This window comes from Mesoplodon densirostris, chromosome 16 (genome assembly GCF_025265405.1).
Source record: "Mesoplodon densirostris isolate mMesDen1 chromosome 16, mMesDen1 primary haplotype, whole genome shotgun sequence".
Lineage (NCBI taxonomy): Eukaryota > Metazoa > Chordata > Mammalia > Artiodactyla > Ziphiidae > Mesoplodon > Mesoplodon densirostris.
The window spans coordinates 55224428-55246042 of record NC_082676.1 but is presented as its reverse complement, the minus strand read 5'-3'; the positions used below and the strand labels follow the sequence as shown (position 1 = coordinate 55246042).

Below are 21615 nucleotides of genomic sequence, written 5' to 3'. Positions count from 1 at the left end.
CCATACTTAGATGAGACCATGAGGAAGAAACTTTTCATTCATGAGGTCATTTGCAAAACTGATAATTAAGTATGCTGGTTGGCGAACTTAAGCTTTTAGGTCATTGCCAGCATTATCACAGAGTAAGCCAATAAGTTGACATAGATTCTCTCTTTATGAAACAGTTTGGTATTTTAATACTTTTTTGCACATCTCTGAAGATGAGGCTCAGTCATGTTAACATGGCCCCGGACATACCACAGGCCAGCTGTTAGTAGTATCATGTAGGTGGAAAATGAGTATCTGCCACCTTTCTCGTCCTGTATTAGCAGGCTTTTTGAAGCTATATGTATTATGAAATAGTCAGTGTGTTTTAGGCCTCCATAAAGAGGAGAGACTTGTTATTCATATTTTAAACTTCAATATCATTGGTTACTGCACTTGTTAGGTTTTTGAGCTTATAGTCCCATCTTGAAAACTTGTTTAAAGATTTTCCATCTGTTAATTGGGTCACTGAACAGTTTTAGACTTCTCTTGTTCTGTTCCAGGTGACCACTTACTAGAGAGAAAATAATGTATTCCAAAGTTTGTTTCACACAAGGAAATCAAGGTGGCTCTTTGCATTGGATTCAGTACAGGTATTAATATATTGGCAAACAGATGAACTTTGCCTAGTCATGGAGCCCAGCCAAAGGAAACTGCTTGCCTTGTACCATAGAAAATAAATTGTATGTGTTTGCAGCTGTTCTTTTTTTTTTTGGTTTTACTTTGAAAACATTTACCCACACCTCATTAACCTGTTAGACTTACTGTCAGTCTAGGTGTTGGGAATAGTACAAAGGTGTTGAGCATTTTTCTTGAGTAAAACCCTGTTCCTTAGAATGTACACTAGCTAATATGGACTAATAGAGGTTGGTGAGGGAAAGAGAGGATAGTTCTATTTTTCTCTGGAGCAAACAGCCAGACACGAAATTCTCATAGTGTCATAAATGGGAAGGAAATAAATAGATGCTAAATAGCCAAGACGTGGAACTGTGGGATTCCTGCTTTCCCTTTCTATAACTGAACGTAATAGAAATGAATACTTTTATGTAAAATTGTCTTGTCATTGGCTTTATTATTAATGTATTTAGGTTCTTGAATATTTAAAATAATTCTCAAGGATATTAATAAACATTCTGATACATTTAGACAGTTTCTTTTCCTGCTCTCAGGAGTTACTGAGGAGTACTTAGACTGAGAAGAGAAATATATACTCCTTGACTGTAATTTTCCTTAGTTTCGAATACATTTTTTAAATTAGGCTTTAGGACTTATACTAAACACAATTAAAAGTTTAAAGTTAGCTATGAATTTCCTGGCAGCTGCAAATGAATTTCTTAATTGTGCCAACTCTCATACTTTTTGTTTGTGACAGCTTCTTGAACCCTTCAAAATAAAAAGGAAGCCATATAAGTAGCTTAAGGGTGAGGTACTCTCTTTCACAGTGGTCTCTATAAAGTCTCCTATTAAATAGCATGTTTTGTTCCACAGTGTAAATAAGCACCTGTAACCCTGTCCACCTTCTTTTTTCTACTATCGGTTTCTTATTTCGATAGTTTTGCTGTTACTGAGAATTTCATTTACTCAGTGCATTGCTGGACACACCCAGGCAGTGTGTATGTGGACAGAGGGAAGGCGGGGGCTGGGCATGAACTCACAGCCTCTCGTGATTGTAGCCGGCAGTGTCAGAACACTAACTTAGGAGTGCTTTAGCTTTTGCTGAGGGGGTGTGTGAAGCTTATAACAGTTTCAGAAGTGCATCAGCAGGACCATAGGCCCCAGTTATAGCACCCTTGAAACCTCATTTTGAGTTATTTATCCAGTCTTTAAATCGTGTCCTCTTGCAAAAATGCCCTTGGAGCATCAGCAATTAACATTTATTTAAAGTAAGATTTAGAACATAATAGTAATTAGTTTAATCCAGCATGAGACCTCATCATCTTAAACTTACAAAAATGTTTACCTAAAATTTTTACAAGACTTTTTTAGAGTTACTAGAGTCATAGAAATACTTTTTTTGGGTATAGATTGATGTAATTTTCATAAAACTAGAGACCACCGTGTGATGTGTATTCAGCACTGGACCAGTGAATAAACTGAAACTAATTTATTAAGAAACAGTCTTTCCTGTTCCTCAGCAAGCAATTTTTAAAATAGCATATGTGTTATAAATGCTTAGTTAGTAAATATTACTCAACTATAACCTCTTAGCTACTTAGGCCCTTCAAGGCTATTTGGAATTGAATAGTTAGTTTATAATCAGACCTTGTGCTGGGCCAGGAGACTTTGTAAAATTAAGTCAGGGCTCTTCTTACTTATGTCTGCCTCTGACCCAACCACAGTGACCTCTTCTAGCTACAAAGGAAGAGAAAGGGTTGATATGGGACACTTGCTCTCTACCGTAACTCTAAAAAAACCTGATAAATACACAGTGTACTGAAAAAAAAGTGACCCATGATTTTTTCTTTGTTATTTTAAGACATCAGTGATAGAGTACTACTGTGACAGAAAGCAAAAGGGCAAATATGTTGGAGTTACAAATGAACTGGAATGTTCTCTTTGGTTTATAGTTAATAATCACCCAAACTAATTAGCAAATATCATACCCAATGTTTTTCTAACTCCTTTAAATTAATCCATACTGCTGGCTACCCTCACCTGCTGCCCTCACTATTATTAACAGGAAGTATAGTCTTTTGGGAGTCAGGACTCCAGTCTCCTCTGCTGACTCAGTCTGTGAGCATGGGTAAGTCTCGAGCTCTCTGTGTCACGGTTATGCCCATTGTAATATCCGTATGGTAGCTTTCAGCCCATGTGTCTTCTTTCTCTGGCTGCCCTTTCTCATTACATCATGTGTTCTTATAGCTAGCTCATTATCACTTTTGCCTTGTACTATTCATTGGGCAGCAGAAACAGAAAGAATGGAAGATAACTTCCATCTCAGTTAACGGATGGAATTTTCCATAGATATGAATTAATGTCTCTCTTTAATACGTTCCTCACAGATGTATTATTAAACATACATGCCAGCTCTCTCAATTAGTCAGACTTCCCCCCCCCATATTTAAAAGTGAAAAGAAATTGACTCAATTTGTGTTATCCTCAAAAAAATATATCTAATTTAGAATACGCAATATCTTTCTGTTCGTGGTTTTCAAGGGTTGGCAGGTATGTGTTAACATTTTTATAACAGGATCAGACTCAGTTAAAAGACACTGTTGTAACTTTTTTTTTAATCCCAAATTATTCATGTTCTTTTCTGGTTGTTTATGTTGTCTTCATTAAGAAAATGCTAATAGTTAGGTATCTGTTTCACCAACTTAAATTGTTGATGTGTGACCTCTATGTTTAGTAAAGATAGAACAAGAAAAGCAAAAAGTCTGATTCACAACTTGCCTTTGGTTCTTGTAGGTTAAGTTTAAAAACTGACAAATGTTAGAATTTGTCAGCACTCTCTGCAGATTTCGGATTCATAGCTACAAAATAGGAGATGCTCTTTTACAATCCCTGTTCCCGGCATAGAAGTTAAGAAGTATATCGATTAGGGTTCTTGATCAGACAGCCATCATGTACTATATAAAAGAGAAGTTTACCATATCAGAATGCTCAGCTTTCCCAAAGTTTTAAAAGAAATCAGTATTTCAAGAGTGGAAATGGGTTTACTTTTTATTATTAGAAAACATTTATTGAATAATCATTGTGTCTCTTACCCTAACTAATTCTTAGATCTTATACCTCTAGTTCAGTGTTGGCAGTTCAAAATGTAAGATATTCTCATAAAATTGTTGCATGCATAGATCTTTGAAAGTAATTCTCTCAACTAAAGAAAATTAATTTAGAGATGGTTCTCCCAGATAACTGGGAGGAAGAAGAACCTAACTGTAAAGAAAGTGAGTGCAGAGACAAGCCTAGAACCTGCTCCGTGGCACTAGACGTGCGGTGTGAGGCCACACAAGCCTGTGTCTGTCATCTGTAAATAGGGGTCACGCTAGATGTACCTCCTAGGTTATTGGGAGGCGTAAATGAAATAAAGCACTGATGGTAACTACATGTACATGACACAGCGTAAGTACTCAGTACATGCCATAGGCACCCAGCACTGTATGCTTGATGTAAAATACCATGAAATAGGCAGTGGTTAAATATGCACAGTGGTTAAGGGCACCAACTCTGGAGCCGTCCCATCTGGCTCTACCATTACTAGTTATGTGAACTTAGACAAATTAGTCTTCCTCTCTTTGCCTCAGTTTCCTTCTCTGCAAAATGCGGATCATATAGTACCTGCTTCATGGGGGTTGTTGTGAGGATTAAATGAGTTCATATAAATCAAGTATTTAGAACAATGTGGGCATATAATTAGCACTTTATAATTATTTGTTATATATATTTTGAGAATTCAATATTTAAATTAATACTTAGCGAATAGTTTTTCAGGGTTCCATCATGGTGTTTTATACCTTAATGTTTCTTTCAGTAGTCCCAGTAATTTTTGCCCCCATTTCCACAAGTATTTCTTTTTAAAAACGTCAAAATGACATGCAGTTTTTTAATGTCTCGCCATGGACCTACATAACATTTGAAGAGCACTTACCCTATGGGAGCTGAGAGGGCAAATGTAGTAGGCACGGATTTCCCATGAAGTTTGTCTCTCTTGTTGGTACTGCCAGTTCCCACAATCCTAGCATTCCCTGGGCATCAGTCAGTGTCTACAAGGAATGATTTTCAAATATTAAAGCATGTGAAAAGACAAACAGGCCAAAACTCAGAGCTCTCTAGGGACTATGACCTCCAAAACAGACTCTGTTCTGACATTTTCACAGGCCGCTTGAAGGAATTCCAGCAGGGTCATTCCATTTGGTAAACCCCTAAACAAACCCTCTGTCATCAAGGACTGATTTATAGATTCTTCTCCTTATGTACTTGTTCTGAAGAGATTAAGATAGTAGATATGGTTGCTGAGACTCTTTTAAGGCATCTGATGTATATGATAAGTACTATACAGAAGACTTTTGGTATTTTGAAGTAATAAAACAGTTATTTGTTATGTTTAAAGAGACTTCTTGCTCTGAGTCGTCTTTTAAATTTTTTTCTTTTTCATTTTGATTCCAGGAAATCTATGCCATAATCACATCTCTAAACTAAAATTCTTTCATTTATGAACCCAATTATTTAACAAATTCATTAAAATCAGAAACGACCTTTTAAAAAACAGATATACATATTAAAATATGTACATGTATATGGTGACTTGTTTCACAGTGACCTTTGGAATGTGTGAAAACAGAAACAGATCTAGTGTTGTAGAATATTCTGTGATATCTTGCTGTTATGACAGTTGTTCATATGATGCTTTAAGGTCATGGGGGGCAGATCTACAAATTGATTTTCAATTAATCTGAATTCTCAAAATATTTTGTATATTATTATACATTTCTTTAAAAAAAAGAATATAATGTTAAAAATAAATGAGAAGGGCAGAACCCAAGAGATTTGAAGACTGGACAACTTAAGGAAATGGGTAATTAGGGTTATTTGGTTTATAGTTGGCCTTAAATGCTGTATAGCCTCATGGTTATCCCAGTCTGAAGTCTGAGTGGCATGTATGAAATTCCAGGGATGAGCAGCATTCCACATTTGAAGGATCAGGTTTATTGGGGGATTTTGTATGGTTTGTTTCCTTCTGTGCATGTTTCTTTTCAGTGAGTTAATCCTTTGGATGAATGTACAAAGTTTTAACTATTAAATAAAAGAATTGTACACAGTCAAAAATTTCTTATGATTTAATATCAGATTCTGTCATAGGATTGTAGTATGTTTTGAACAAATTTTAAAATGAAACACAGGAAGTAAATTAATATATGATCTCAACCAAGCCTCTTAAAATTAGTAGTAAAAAGAAAACTTATTTTATCACATTTTAGTAACCTGTCACAAACCCAGGATGTTTAAGAGGTCTCCTTAGTGGGAATTCCCTGATGGTCCAGTGGTTAGGACTCTGCGCTTCCACTGCAGGGGGCTCAGGTTCGATCCCTGGTTGGGGAACTAAGATCCTGCAAGCCGCATGGTGTGGCCAAAAAAAAAAAAAAAGAGGTCTTCTTAGTAAAATGGAAATGAAAATGAAATAGAAAGTTGCTTAGTAATTGATCATGAATAGTTATTGAATGTACTAAAGAATTTTGTGGCTCTTGATTGAGATATAAAATATATATGATGAAAAAGATATATATGCTTATATTATCATTTTTCTCAAGCCAAGAATTAAAAAGTGATATTTTAACTAGATATGCTCTTAGGAGAAAGTAGTACTTTTCTAATACATTTTTCAAACGTAGATTTTTCTGTCGCTCACTATTTCTGCGAAATAGTCTCTTTTTCAAAGAAAGGGAATTTGGTTAAATAACTTGCTAATAAAGTAGTGAAATCTCTAGTTGTGTAATTGTATGCTTGTTTTGTGTATTTCTGCATAGAAGTGGAGAAGCTGCTTGCTTGACTGCTTTCTCCACCCTCAACAGAAACAAATGCATACACCTTCAAAAATTTGAAGATTTTATTTGGACACCCAAGTATTTTAATTTGGAGGATTTTCCAAATAAAGGAATTTAAATTTACTCCTATCAGATCAAATTAGGATTGAAAAAATTGAAATTTAAAGAAATCCAAGAACTTAGTCGTAAACTCTGAATTTCAGAGTCCAGGGGCTTTAGACAATACTTTGATTTTTGTTTTTATCACCTGTTACACTGAAACTATTTAAAGTATACTCTCTCATAAAAATGTATTACATTTCTTAAATGACCATGAAATTTTATATACCATTGATAGTGGAATGTTATGTAAATTCAATTAGGTCCAGTTGGTTTATAAGGTTGTTCAAGTCTTGTATTACCCTTACTGGTTTTTTTTTTACTTGTTTTATCAACTACTCAGAGAGATATCTCCTGTTGTGGATTTGTTTGTTTCTCCTTTCAGTATTGTTTTTGCTTCATGTATTTTGAGCCTCTCTTATGTGTTCTTGATGAATTGATCCCTTTACATTATGAAATGTCCTTCCATTCTTGGTAATGACCCACTCCTAAAGTCTACTTTGTTGATATTAATATAGCCCCTCTAAGTTTCTTATGTTTAGCATTGCATGATATAGTCTTCCCCAGCTTTTACCTTTAACCCATCTGTACCTTTATATTAAAAGTACATTTCTCATGGACAGCATAGAGCTGGATTTTTCTTGTTTTACTCTAGTCTGACAATCTCTGTCTTTCAGTTGCGATGTTTAGATCATTTACATTTAAGGTAATTATTGATATGTCTGGCATATTAGTTACCTATTGCTGTGTAACAAACTACTTCATACCTTAGCAGCTTAACACAGGATGCATTTATCATCTGGCAGTTTCTATGGATCAGGAATTCAGGAGCAACTTAACTTGGTACCTCTGCCTCACAAGCCTTCAAGGCTCAGGTTTCATTTGAAGGTTCAACTGAGAAATGATCCACTTCTAACCTTAGTTAAATTGTTCTTGGCAAGATTCAGTACTTTGAGGGCTGTTGGACTGAGGGCCTCAGTTACTTGCTGGCTGTTGGCTGGAGGCTGTGAGGGCAGCCACACAGCTTGCCACATGGGCCTCTCCAACATGGCAGCTTACTTTATCAAAGGCAGTAAGAGAGAAGAATGCTAGCAAGACAAAAGTTTTGCAACATTTCCTTAACGTTGTCCTATTCTATTGATTAGAAGCAAATTACTCAAGGGGAGAGGATTATTTATTCAAGGCCATAAACATCAGAAGGCTGGGATCACTGGGGAATGTCTTAGAGGCTACCTACCACAATTGAGTTTAAATGTGTCATTTTGTTGTATGTCATGTTTGTCCATTTTGTTCTCTGTTCCTTTATTTCTCTCTCCTTGCCTGTTCTGTTTTTTTTTCTTTTTTTTAGTATTTCATTATTGTTTTTACATCTCATTAGCTATGCTTCTTTTTTTTCTGGTGTTTACTGATCTTTTCTAATGCAAGTGTAATATGTTGCTAATGCTATCCAATAAAATGTTTATCTTAGATATTTTTAGCTCTTTTTGCATTGTCCATTTCTCTTTTCATTATATTTGTTTTCCTTTAAATACTTGCACATAGTTATAATAGGTGTTAATAGTTCCTTTTTTTCTGTCATTCCTGGGTCTGTTTTTATTGACAAAATGTTTCTACTATTAAAGACATTTTCTTGCCTCTTGGCAAGTACTCTCGTATTTTTTTTTGTTGGAGATAACATTATGAATGTTACATTGCTGAGTGGCTGGATTTTGTCTTTGTTGTCTTCCTAAGTGTTAGGCTTTGGTTTGGTAAGAGTGCTGGACTTCTGGATCACCCACAAGGCCTTTTTAAAGCTTTGTTAGGAAAAATCTAGGGTAGCATTCATTGCACAGATGGTACCTTAACTACTAGGGCTTGAACCCCTTTGGAATCTTACTGAATGCCCTACTAGGTTCTCAGGGAGGACTTTTCACTATGGCTGATTGGAGCTCAAACATTCCCAAACCTTGTGTGCACTTTGGGAATTGTTCAGTACAGTTTCCTGGTCGTTTCTTGCCCAGCCTTATGAAATTTTACTTTGTAGACTTATAGCTTAGCACTCAGCAAAGACTCAGAGGCACCCTTATGCAGACTGCTGGAGCTCCTTTTCTACACTGCAACTTCTAGCTGCCGTAGCCTCCCTAAGCTCTCATCTCTGTCTCAATTCAGCGAGTCTGTTTGAGTTACAGTCTAGAAATTGCCTCCAGACAGAAAGCTAGGGAGGTTGTAAGGCTCATCTCATTTGTTTCCCTACTCTTTTTTTTTAAAAAAAACATCTTTATTGGCGTATAATTGCTTTACAATGGTGTGTTAGTTTCTGCTTTATAACAAAGTGAATCAGTTATACATATACATATGTTCCCATATGTCTTCCCTCTTGCGTCTCCCTCCCTCCCACCCTCCCTATCCCACCCCTCTAGGTGGTCACAAAGCACCGAGCTGATCTCTCTGTGCTATGCGGCTGCTTCCCACTAGCTATCTATTTTACATTTGGTAGTGTATATATGTCCATGCCACTCTCTCACTTCGTCCCAGCTTACCCTTCCCCCTCCCTGTTTCCCGACTCTTAAGGGTCACAGTCCTGTGTTACCTGCTTCCCAATGTAGGAAAGCAAGTTTTTCGTATATTTTGTCCATTTTTCCAGTTTCTTATAGTGACAGGTTAAGATCAGTCCTGTTACTCCATAACAGCCGAAAACGGGAGTCGGGATTGGGATTTTAACCCAAGGCCTGTGCTTTTCCCCTGAAGCATGTTTCCTCTCTGTATACAGGTACCTTAGCTTTCTGACTAGAATACAGCAGCAGTGTCATTTTAACTTTGGGATCCACCTAAATATTCAGACCTTGTTGGGCACCCCAAGGTGCTCCTGGCTATTTGATCAGTGAATGAATGAAACCAGATTTTTGGTTAAAGACTAAGGCTGATAGTTATGGTTGGTTCTCGTGGCAAGTAGCTTTCCAGCTTCTGCTCTTGGCACAGAATGGTCAGCAAGATTGTCATAAAAGATAACATGTTAGACCTTAGATCACTTGGAGCCAATGACATAGTTATTCATTTGGTTCAAGAACTCATCTTTTTACATGCACCCCAGGGTTCATAGCAGCATTATTTACAATAGCAAAGACATGGAAGCAACCTAAGTGTCCATCAACAGATGAATGGGTAAAGAAGATGTATACACACACACACACACACACACAAACACACACACACACAATGAAATACTACTCAGCCACAGAAAAGAATGAAATTTTGCCATTTGTACAAACATGGATGGACCTGGATGGTATTATGCTGAGTGAGATAAGTCAGACAGAGAAAGACAAAGACTGTATGTTATCACTTATATGTGGAATCTAAAAGATAAACTAGTGAATATAACAAAAAGAAACAGACTCACAGATAGAACAAACTAGTGGTTATCGGTGGGGAGAAGGAAGTGGGGAGGGGCAAGATAGGGGTAGGAGAGTAAGGTACAGACTACTACGTGTAAAATAAATATGCTACAAGGATGTACTGGACAGCACAGGGAATATAGCCAATATTTTATGAAAACTATAAATGGAGTATAATCTATAAGAATTTTGAATCACTGTGTTATATACCTGAAAACTAATATAATGTTGTAAATCAACTATACCTCAATTTAAAAATAGTTATTAAAAAACTTTTGGAGCCTCAAGGAGAAAAGTTTTCATTGGTTGGCAGAATTCATTCTTCATATTATTTTCTCTTTATAATATTGAAATTAAGAAAAATTCTCTTTTCCTCAGTATTTGAATTTTATCCAACTTGGCAAAATGTTATATAATGGGAATATCATCATGATTTGATGGCTCACAATTATATAGATATTGGAGGGGTTCTACTTAGAGCCAAGCAAATGTCAAGTTGAATCTTCACAACACGTCACAGATCCTCATCCTTTGTTGACGAACAGAGCTTCAAATGAGACTTTTTGTTGATAAAGAGTTTTATCATGGTGGTAAATGGTGTAATAGAAATAAAGTAGACTATCACTGAGGTGATCTGGGAATCATAGAAACACAATTTGATGAAAATCTCTGTAGTCCAGCTTCCCGTAGTCCATACTTCCTACTTTACCCTTGGGCTCAGTGGCTGAAGGCTCCCACCTCGGTTCACAGGGCCACCCTCGCTGCCTGTCTGTGCCCTTGTGTGGCTGTCTCAGTCACTGGGAAGCTTGCGTGGGTTAGGAGACAGAGAACAGATGGGAGTCGCTGGTAGTGGGTGGAGTGAATGAGGCTGACGTGTCAAAGCTGGCCCCAGAGACCCAGAAGGACAAGGCCTGGAGCAGGTGTGCAGCCCCATTAAAGAGCTGTCAGGGTTGGTTCTCACTCTTATTTGGTCCAGGTGACCTGTTGATTATAACAGATAGAAATCAAATAAATAAGATACTACTGAATAACTGAAAAGTAAAAAGTGATTATTTTTTTGAAAATTAGAATCATCAATATATACTCATATGGTATACTTTAGAATATACTATATTTGGTTTTTTATCAAATGTTTCATGTATGCAACTCCATTTTCTTGTCCCAAATGTTTGAAAACATAATTATTTGAATTAATGTGTTAAGTGGTTTAAATATACTAACATGGAACTTTTTTCCAATAGAATTTTTATTTTTAAGCTGTACACTTTATATAAAGTGCTGTTCCCTACCTTTGCTTTTTTAAGAAATATAATCATGTAAATTAAATACCTAACACTTACAATCTGACCTTCTTAGTAACCTGTGTCTTCTCAGGAAAACAAAACACTTTTTTTCTCACTCCCTTTTGTGATATAACCAATCAGTGCATAGTTTTTTAACCCAGCTACACCAAGGGCACTGTGTGTGTTCTTCCACATGTTTCTGCACATCTCTTCATTCTTCCCCCTTGCTCACACAGTGGGCCTGGAACCCAAGTTGGTAAATAGCCAAGTTAAAGTACTAAATTCTGCCAGTGAAGAGAGGTTTTCTTCCCTGAATAGGTAAAGACATTTTACTTTATGAGGTAGGTTTTAATTGTTCCCATCTTATAGAACCTGTAAACTGAGGGTCAGAGGGATTAAATAATGCAAAGATAAGCAGCTGAAAAGGAGTAAAATTGTAAAGATGGAGTTGGCTGTAAGGCCTAGGGTTATAAAGACCACTATTACAATAGGAAAGATAAGTTTTATTTGGAAGAAAGACAGTTAAAAGTATTTTTAAGATAAACTATTGCTTTTAACTTTCATATAAAGAAAATAGTTACAAAAGGTATGCATGTAACCACATATAAAGCTAAAATTTTAAATGTTTAAGATTTTACTTGAACAGAATAGTTTTACCTAAAAAACTTGTTGAAGATTAAGACATTCTGCAGTCACCATCAACCTCATTGAATCTGTCAGGATCTCCTCCCGTTTCAGCTCATCCAGCATGTGTGTGGGTGCTGTAGAAAGTTTCTTCACGTGGACGTTCATACAAATAAAGAAAAACTCAGGCATGTTCAGTATTTCCCTCTCACATCATATTTCACTTTATACCCATCTCAGACATTGCCATGTGAGGAAGAATTACTTTAGCAACACGCACCTTGATAGTTTAGAACAGAGAACTCTAGTCAATTTTGTGTCTCTCTACATTCTAGCCTAGTACCTTTGAAGGTACTCAGCTAAATGAATAAGGAAAATTAAAAAATTCCTCTAGTGGAAGATATCCACCTAGTCATTTTGTCCTTTTTAATCTTTTAAATATATTTTCAGATTTGCTAGTAAAATTGAGAACCTAATAATAGATCATCCTGTTAATGGCAATTTATTTCATATTAAAGTATTTGACATTAAAAGACTAAAAGAAAGATCTACTTGCTATAAATCATTTGTATCTTTTCTATGGAAAAATAAAAATGGACATTTTTTCTCTTCTAGTTTCCTAAATAGGGTAGCAATCTTTTTGTGTGTTCTTTTTAACTCCTGAACTTAGAGCAGTTTATTAACTTTTTTTTTTGAGAACCATTTACTAGTAAGTTGTAGGCATATCTAAATATGGCAGCGTGCATCTTCTAAGAATAAATACATTCTCACTTTGCCAAAATGCAGTTATCACCCTCATAAAAATTAACATTGGTACAAAAGTATATTTACTATATAGCCCATGTTCATACTTCCCCACTTTCCCCAATAATGTTCTTCATTGTTTTTTTTAAAAAACAGAATCTAATCAAGTATCATTTATTGCATTTAGTTGTCATCTCCCTTTAATCTCCTCTAATCTAAAATAGTTCCCCTACTTTTTTTAAAAAAAGACTTTATTTTTTTCAAAGCAGTTTCACATTTGTAACAGAATTGAGAGGAAGGTGCAGAGATTTCCTGTATACCCATAACCCACCCACATGCATAGCCTCCCCTGAGTGTACCCAGAGTGGTACATTTTTACCAAGGTTTAACGTATACTGACATCAAAGTCACCCGAAGTCCATAGTTAACCTTGGGGTTCACTGTTGGTGTTGTATATTCTGTATGTTTAGACAAATATATGATGACATGTATCCATCATTATAAAATCATATAGTTTCACTGCCCTAAAAATCCTCTGTACTCTGCCTGTTCATCTCTTCTTTCTCTGTCCCTCCTCCCCGAACATAGTCTCCGTAGTTTTGTCTTTTCCAGAATGCTATGTGATTGGAATCATACAATATTTCAGACTGGCTTCTTTCACTTGGTAATACGCATTTAAGTTTTCTCCATGTCTTTTCATGGCTTGATAGCCATTTCTTTTTAGCACTGAATAATAATATTCCATTGTCTGAATGTACCACAGTTTCTTTATCCAATCACCTAGTGAAGGACATCTCAGTTGCTTCCAAGTTTTGGCAGTTATGGAGAAAGCTGCTATAAACATTTGTGTGTAGGTTTTTGTATAGACATAAGTTTTCAGCTCCTCTGGGTAAATACCAAGGAGCGTGATCACTGGATTGTATGGTAAGAGTATGTTTAGTTTTGTAAGAAACTATCTTCCAAAGTGGCTGCACCATTTTGTATTCACAACCACTTTCTTTTTTTTTCAAATCTTTCGTTTGACATTTTTGGGGAGTCCAGGCCAGTTATTTTGCAAAATGACCCTCAATTTGGATTTGTCTGTTTGGGTCCTTGTGCTCAGTCCAGGTTAAACATTTTGGTGGGAATATTACACAGGTGACATTGTGTACTTGGTGGATCCCATCAGGACGTACATGACAGTTTGCTCCATTATTGGTGATACTCAGTTTGATCACTTGGTTAAGGTAGTGTTCCCCCTCAACTCCTATTTCTCCTATGTAAATATACCCTGTCCTCTTTATAATTAATAATTAATTATAAAGTAATGTGTGAGATTTCATCCATGGTTTTGATGATCATTCTTGCCCAAGTTATTATAAAGATACTTGAAATGGATGTTTCTCTAACATTCCTTCTTTCTATTAGCTGGCATTTTTCTGGAAATAAGAACCTTTTTTAAGGGAAGTATCTCTACGGACTTATAGATTGTTTATTTTTTAAAATTGGAAAGGTACTATCCACTACTATCATCATTTTTGATACACAAATTGCCCAAATTTGGCTAAAAAAGAGCCTGTTAAAGGTGGCTTTTGTATCACTTTGACATATCCCCCTTAATTTTTGAGCACTTACCTACTTTCTGGCACAGGATATTTCAGGATCTCCTTATACTTTTCATTGCCTGAAATGAGCCCTTTTTCTAAGATCCCTGGTTCCTTTTAGTGAGGAAATCAAGATCTGAGAGCTAGGCATACTTCTTGTTAACTTGGCTGTCATTGCTTCTAGCCCTTTTCAATAGACAGAGCTAGGAAATTTTTTTAAAATTATGAATCCAGCCAGGAATAGCCATATAGTCTTGAAAAAGATGAATAAAACCAGAGGAATGGGCTTCCCTGGTGGCACAGTGGTTAAGAATCCGCCCGCCAATTCAGGGGACACGGGTTCGAGCCCTGGTCCGGGAAGATCCCACATGCCGTGGAGCAGCTAAGCCCGTGCGCCACAATTACTGAGCCTGCGCTCTAGAGCTTGCGAGCCACAACTACTGAAGCTCGTGTGCCACAACTACTGAAGCCCGCGTGCCTAGAGCCTGTGCTCTGCAACAAGAGAAGCCACCACAATGAGAAGCCTGCGCCCCGCAACAAAGAGTAGCCCCTGCTCACTGCAACTAGAGAAAGCCCGTATGCAGCAGCAAAGACCCAATGCAGCCAAAAATTAAATAAATGAATAAATTTTTAAAAAAACAGGATTTATATTACCAAATATCAAGACCTACTATAACACTATAGTATAACAGTTTAGACAGATAAACAGCCTGACCAATAGAACAGAATAGAGAAATCAGACAATATTCTGTCACCTGATTCATTACAAAGGTGACCTGTACAGGCAGTGAGGAAAAGATGGTCTTTTTAAATAAATGGCTCTGGGTTAGTTAAATATCCAGTGGAAAGAAATGTACCTGCAATTTATACCATAAACAGAAAAAATTCAACTCTGAAAGGTAAAGAAAGCTTTTGGGGGAGAACATCTCTATAACCTTGGGGTGAACAAAAAATTCTTAAATAGAACACAAATAGCACTGTTCATAAAAGAAAAGCGTGATAGATTGTGCTATATTTCTTTATTTTAAACTTTTTAAAATTTATTTGTTGGCTGCGTTGGGTCTTCATTACTGTGCGTGGGCTTTCTCTCTAGTTGTGGTGAGCAGGGGCTATTCTTCGTTGCGGTGCGCCAGCTTCTCATTGCGGTGGCTTCTCTTATTGCAGAGCATGGGCTCTAGGCACATGGGCTCAGTAGTTGCGGCAAGCAGGCCCTAGAGCGCCCAGGTTTCAGTAGTTACGGTGCGTGGGCTCAGTAGTTGTGGTGCACAGGCTTAGTTACTCCGCAGCATGTGGGATCTTCCTGGACCACAGATTGGACCCGTGTCCCCAGCATTGGCAGGCTGATTCTTAACCACTGCACCACCAGGTAAGTCCTGATTGTGCTATATTTAAATGAATTACTCCTGTGCACCTAAAGACATCACTGAGAGAGAAAAGGCAGCCCACAGAGTGGGAAGAGATAATTCGTAAAACATACGTTTAACAAAAGATTCTTGTCCAGAGTATATAAAGGTCTCCTACAAACCAGTATAAATACATGGACAAAAGCCTTGACACAAACTTCACAAAAGAGAAATCTAAATGGTGTGCATGGATATGGATATATATTCATTAGTCATCAGAGCTGTGCATAGCAACTAGAATGGCTGCAACAAGAAAGAAAACACCAGTTCATCAAGGATATAGAGCAATTGGACATGTAAACTGGTATCAAACCATTTTAGAAAACGGTTTTGTGTACTTCTAAATATCAGCAATTTCACTTCTAGGTTTAACTCAACAGAAATATATACATATGTTCATCAGAAGATGATGTATTCATTTGAATTATATGAAATGCCATTTTTTTGTAGGTACTATCAACAATTGCACATGGTTCAATCTACTGGAATACTCATAGCAGCACTACTTGTTATAGGGAAAGACTGGAAACTCCCCAAATACCCGTGTACAGTAGAATGTTATAATAGTGATATGTCACACTGGAATATAGCCACGAGAATGAGCAGACTATAGCTACATGTAAGAACATGCATGAATCTCACCAAAATAACATTGAGCAAAGGCAGCTAGTCACAAAAGAGGACATGCTATATATTCCATTAAAGTACGAAAACAGGCAAAACTAGTCTGTGATGTTATAAATCAGAGTAGTAGTTATCCTTATTGCAGGAGAAGAAAATAGAAGGGAAGCAGAAATCAGGAGCTCTTAGGGTACGAGAAATGTTTGGTTTCCTAATGCTGGTTGCATGGGTGTGTTCAGTTTGTAAACACTCAGCAAATTGTACACTTATGATATGTGCACTTTTTTGTATGGATATTACAGTAAAATTAAAAGTTAAAAAATAAAAATCCTAAATCTAATTTCAGTCTAACACCATTGGCTTTTTCCTCTCTTTCCTCCATTTCTTATTTGTATATCTTTTCTCCAAAATGAAAACCTTGATTCCCAAAACATCAATCTATTTACTCATTAGCTCAGTCCTACAATATACAAACTGATTTCAGGATTACACTCCAATACTACTACTGGCAACAAACCCATGGAATTCAAAATTTCTTTGTCATTTGTTTTTGTCCTTAGACTGTATCCCATTGAGGGTGGACAGTCATGACTGTGTTTAAAAGTTTCTTGGATTCTTTTCTTTCTTTTGTGATATTATCAGTGTGATATATAATTAGGTTCATTTGTTTCTGCTTGTATTCATTTTTAACTTATTCCCAATCCTTAATGATTTAAATTCATTTTTTAAAATATGTAAAAAATTACCATGATCCAAAGAATTAAGTAAAAAGGATACTCAGAAAAGACTCATTCCCTTCTGTTCTTCTCCCCCACTCACACTTATCCTTTTGCTTTTTTTTCATTATTATTCCTTGTACATTATTATTTACTGTTATTGAAATAGGTAATAGATTTCATAGTGTACCATTTTTTATATTTTTATATCATTTGGGTAGATTTTCTTGGGACTCAGTTGGGAGCAAGTCAGGCATGACCATTTTGAAGAGACTTTTTTTTTTTTTTTTTTTTCTTTTTGCGGTATGTGGGCCTCTCACTGTTGTGGCCTCTCCCGTTGCGGAGCACAGGCTCCGGATGCGCAGGCCCAGCGGCCATGGCTCACGGGCCCAGCCGCTCCGCGGCATATGGGATCCTCCCAGACCGGGGCACGAACCCGTATCCCCTGCATCGGCAGGCGGACTCTTAACCACTGCGCCACCAGGGAGGCCCTGAAGAGACTTTTTAAAGAGGGGTTTCAACTTCCCAAGGAAGAGAAGTATTTTAATTTGCAGGGAAATCAATAGTCATTACAGCCTTGACTTCTGTTTATACATTTCCCAATATTTTAGCATTATCTATCAATTTATTTGAGATCTGAGCCCAAGGTACATTTTAATTTAATGAGGGTGTTGAGAGAGAAAGCCCATGTGAAAACCATTTTCCAAATAGTTCACACATATTTATGTTGTACGTGGAAAAGCAAACCTTTATTCTCTTTCTCTTAGTTATTTTCACTGGAAACTATAGGTATGAAGAAGAATGGAATGGGCACCCATGTTTGTTGACGGCTTCTTATAGTGTAGACACTGCTCTGGGTGCTTTTACTTGCATTACCTCATTTAATCCTCCCTGCAATTGTGCAAGATAGGTAAGAGTTATCTTTCCTGTTTTACAATAGGGAACTTACCTTACCATTACCTTATTATTTGGAAACTTACCCAAAGTTACATGGCTGGAAATGGCAGGTTGGGATTTGTCTGAATCCAGATCTTTATGACTCCAGTGCAGATGCTCAGTTATGAGCATCTTTCGTGTTCTTAGAGTCAAATCATTTTTAATTGAGATTTAGGATTGGCTCTGTATGAAAAAGAAAAAAACTGAAGACAAAGAAAATATTTCGAATTGTGTCTTCCTTTCTTTTCAAGTTTCAGGATTGAGATTTTAGCATTTCTTTCCAAGCTAAAAAAGATCAAACTGTTGCTTGCTCTCTTGATTTGAAATATAGTTTTCTTGATAATTATTGATCTTTTTGTCCTAATACTGAGTTTCCTTTAAGATAAGGATGTATATAGTATTAGTAGGTTGAAAGTTTAGATAATTTAATTGCTTGATATATTGCTCTGAAATCTAGTCAGCACTGCCAGTTGAGGATAGATCCCATGGTTAATAGAAGGATTATCTGAGAAACCGTAGGAAAGTGACTTCTGTTCCTCCTCCTCCATCTTTGCTGCCTTGGAAAATTGCAATAAGCTTGCTGTGTTCCTCCTCCCAACCACACAGCTGCCAGACCATCTTTTTGCTTCATAGATTTAGGTGTGACACCCTTGCCCACTGTGGAGTGACTCCACATTGCCTTTAGGATACAGTCCAGACACCTTATGGACTTTTAAGTCCTTTTATGGCCTAAACCTTGCCTAGCTATCCGATCTTTTCTTGTGCCATTCTGCACGCTGCATTCCAGCCCTGCTGAACCTCTAGCTCTTTCCCGTGCATTATTCACTCTTGGGACTCTATATTTTTGTACAGGTTGTTCTGTCTGCCTCTTATACATGTTCTGCCCCTCTCACCCGCACCTTATTCGTGTTGCACCATCTTCCAACACTCCTACTTCTTGCCCTGCACCATAGAATGGCTTTCATCCAACTAGATGATTCAGAGTCAACTGCTGTTAGTCATTCTGTGCAGTGAAACAGTCAACAATCTTTGCCTTGAGTGTTAAACCTGAATTTGGGTGTCTTCTCAGTTCTGGTATACTTTGCTATATAAAATATTTAGTGTTCCCTGTTTTTTAGGTACTATTTTGTAATTTAACCTTCTCTGAGTGTTTTACTTTAAATGACAGGAGGCACAGTTTTTCCGCAACTTTGTTTCTATTTCTCCTTCCCCCTTCCTTGAAAGTAAGAAGTAGAGCCTAATAACTTTGAAGGAAGAAATTGTGATATTTGCTTTCTGTGCAAAACAGAGTGTCTCTTTCCAAGTGTGCGTGTCAATCTTATCATTTAAAAATTAACAAGAGGGCTTCCCTGGTGGCGCAGTGGTTGAGAGTCCGCCTGCCGATGCAGAGGACACGGGTTCGTGCCCTGGTCTGGGAAGATCCCACATGCTGCGGAGGGGCTGTGCCCGTGAGCCATGGCCGCTGAGCCTGCGCATCCGAAGCCTGTGCTCCGCAACAGGAGAGGCCACAACCATGAGAGGCCCGTGTAAAAAAATATAATAAAATAAAAAAAAATAAATAATAATTTAAAAAATATAATAAAAAATTTAATAAAATAATAAATAATAAAATAAAAAAATAATAATAATAAAATAAAATTAAAATTAACAATAAGATGACGTATTATTCTCTAATTACAGAAATTTAAAAAAATCCTGGGGTTTTAATTTATTTTTCAGCCAACATTTTATTTTGAAAAAATTCAACCATAGTGAAAAGTTGAAAGAATTATGCACAAAATACCCATCTAATAAATACCTAGATTCTGTAATTAACATTTTTTCTGTATGACCTCTGTTCATTTACCAATCCATCAAATTTTTCGTGTACTTCAAAAAAAGTTGTGGTCATTATTAGTACACTTTAAACACTTTAGAATGAGCATCAAAAGTACAAAAGTGATTTACATTTTCTAAGGCAAAATACATATCATATGTAGGTGTAATGAAATGCACAAATCTAAAGTACACCATTAGATGAGTTTTTGCATATGCATATGTACCCCAAACCCATGTCAATCAGGATACAGAACATTGCCATCACCCCAAAAAGTTTCTTCATGCCCCTTCCCGGTCAGTCTTCACTCCAGCCCCTTGGAGACAACCACTGTTCTGGTTTTGTTCACCACAGGTGAGGTTTGTCTTTTGGAGAGTTGTATATAAATGGAATCATACAATATATACTCTTTTGTGTAAGGTTTCTTGCACTTGGGGTTCATGGTATGTATCAATACTTCATTCGTTTTTATTGCTTAGTAGTATTCCCTTGTGTGCCACAGAATTTGTTTATCCATTTTCCTTTTAAAGGACACCTGAGCTGTTTTCCAGTTTGGGGCTATTATGAATAAAGCTGCTATGAATATTCTTGTACAGTTATTTATTTCTGTAGCTATATATGTGGGAAGAAAATTGCTGGATGTTTGTTTCATTTTCTAAAAAGCTGCAGACCTTTTTCAAAAGTGGCTGTACATTTTGCACCCCCCAAAATGTATGCGAGTTCTGGCTGGGCCCATCCTCACCAACGTTTGGCAAAGTTATTTTAACCATTCTGGTGGGTATGCAGTGGTGTCTCATAGTTTTAATTTGCATTTTTATAATATCTAATGATACTGAGCACTTTTTAATGTGCTTATTGGCTGTATGTGTAAAAGATTTTTTCCAAAGCTTTTGTGCATTTTTCCAAGAATTGTACAGTGAGCACTCAAGTATACACCACTCGGGTTCTACCATTACTAGTTCACCATGCTTGTTTTATCTCGTGTGTACTCATGTGTCTCCCTCCAGCCATCAGTCAGTCTTAACCTTTTTTTTTTTTTACATGTTTCAAAGTAAATTGCAGGCATCTGTACCTGTCTCCCTAAAGACATCAGCATATATATCATTAATGTAGAGCTCAATATTTATTTAAAATGCCCTTATTTTGAGAACAAATTATCCATGTTTCTCCATCCCATTTTCCTTCACCTCAATCTATTGCCTACCCTCCCTGCCCAGATGTGCTATGAGATGATAATCAGTCCACCGCAGGCCCGATTCTGAATATTACTTAAAACACAATAGTAGTGCCTGAAGCACAGCTGTTCATTTTAAAACTGGGTTGTTTGTCTTTTTATTATGAGGTTGTTGGAGTTCTTCATATATGCTTTATATTTGTCAAATAATGTGTTTTGCACATATGTTCTCCCAGTCCGTGGCTTACTTTTTCATTTTCTTAAAGTGTGTTTTGATGAGCAAAAGTTTTAATTTTTGAAGAAGTCTAATTTATCCATTTTTTATGATGATTGCTTTCTGCATCCTGAAAAACCTTTGCCTACCCCCAAGCCATGGAAGTATTCTCCTTTATGCTCTTTTAAAGGCTTTATCATGTTTGATTTTACATTTATGTCCATGATGCACTTCAAATTGACTTTTGTGTCTGGTATGAAGTAGGGGTCAAGGCTCATCTTTTTTCAATGGATTTCTGGTTGTTTCAACAACATTTGTTAAGAAGTCTCCCATTTCCCATTGGGCTGCTTTGGCACCTTTGTTTAAAATCCAGTGATCATTTAAGTGTGGATCTGTTTGTGGGCTCTCCATTCTGTGCCATTGATCTGTTTCTTAATCCTTATGCCAGAAACACTGTCCTGATTACTATAGCTTTACAGTCAGTCGTGAAATCGGGTAGGGTTAGTCTTCCAGCTTTGTTCT

General features: G+C 36.8%; 1 protein-coding gene and 1 non-coding gene across 9 annotated transcripts in view; both read left to right on the top strand.

Annotated features, from left to right (window-relative positions):
- Positions 1-21615, top strand: part of MRTFB (myocardin related transcription factor B) — a 208566-nt gene that overhangs the window by 81611 nt on the left and 105340 nt on the right. The gene's annotated exons all lie outside the window — the stretch shown is intronic.
- On the top strand, positions 5991-6063 carry TRNAG-UCC (transfer RNA glycine (anticodon UCC)). Its single transcript has one exon. It is a non-coding gene; the product is annotated as a tRNA-Gly (tRNA).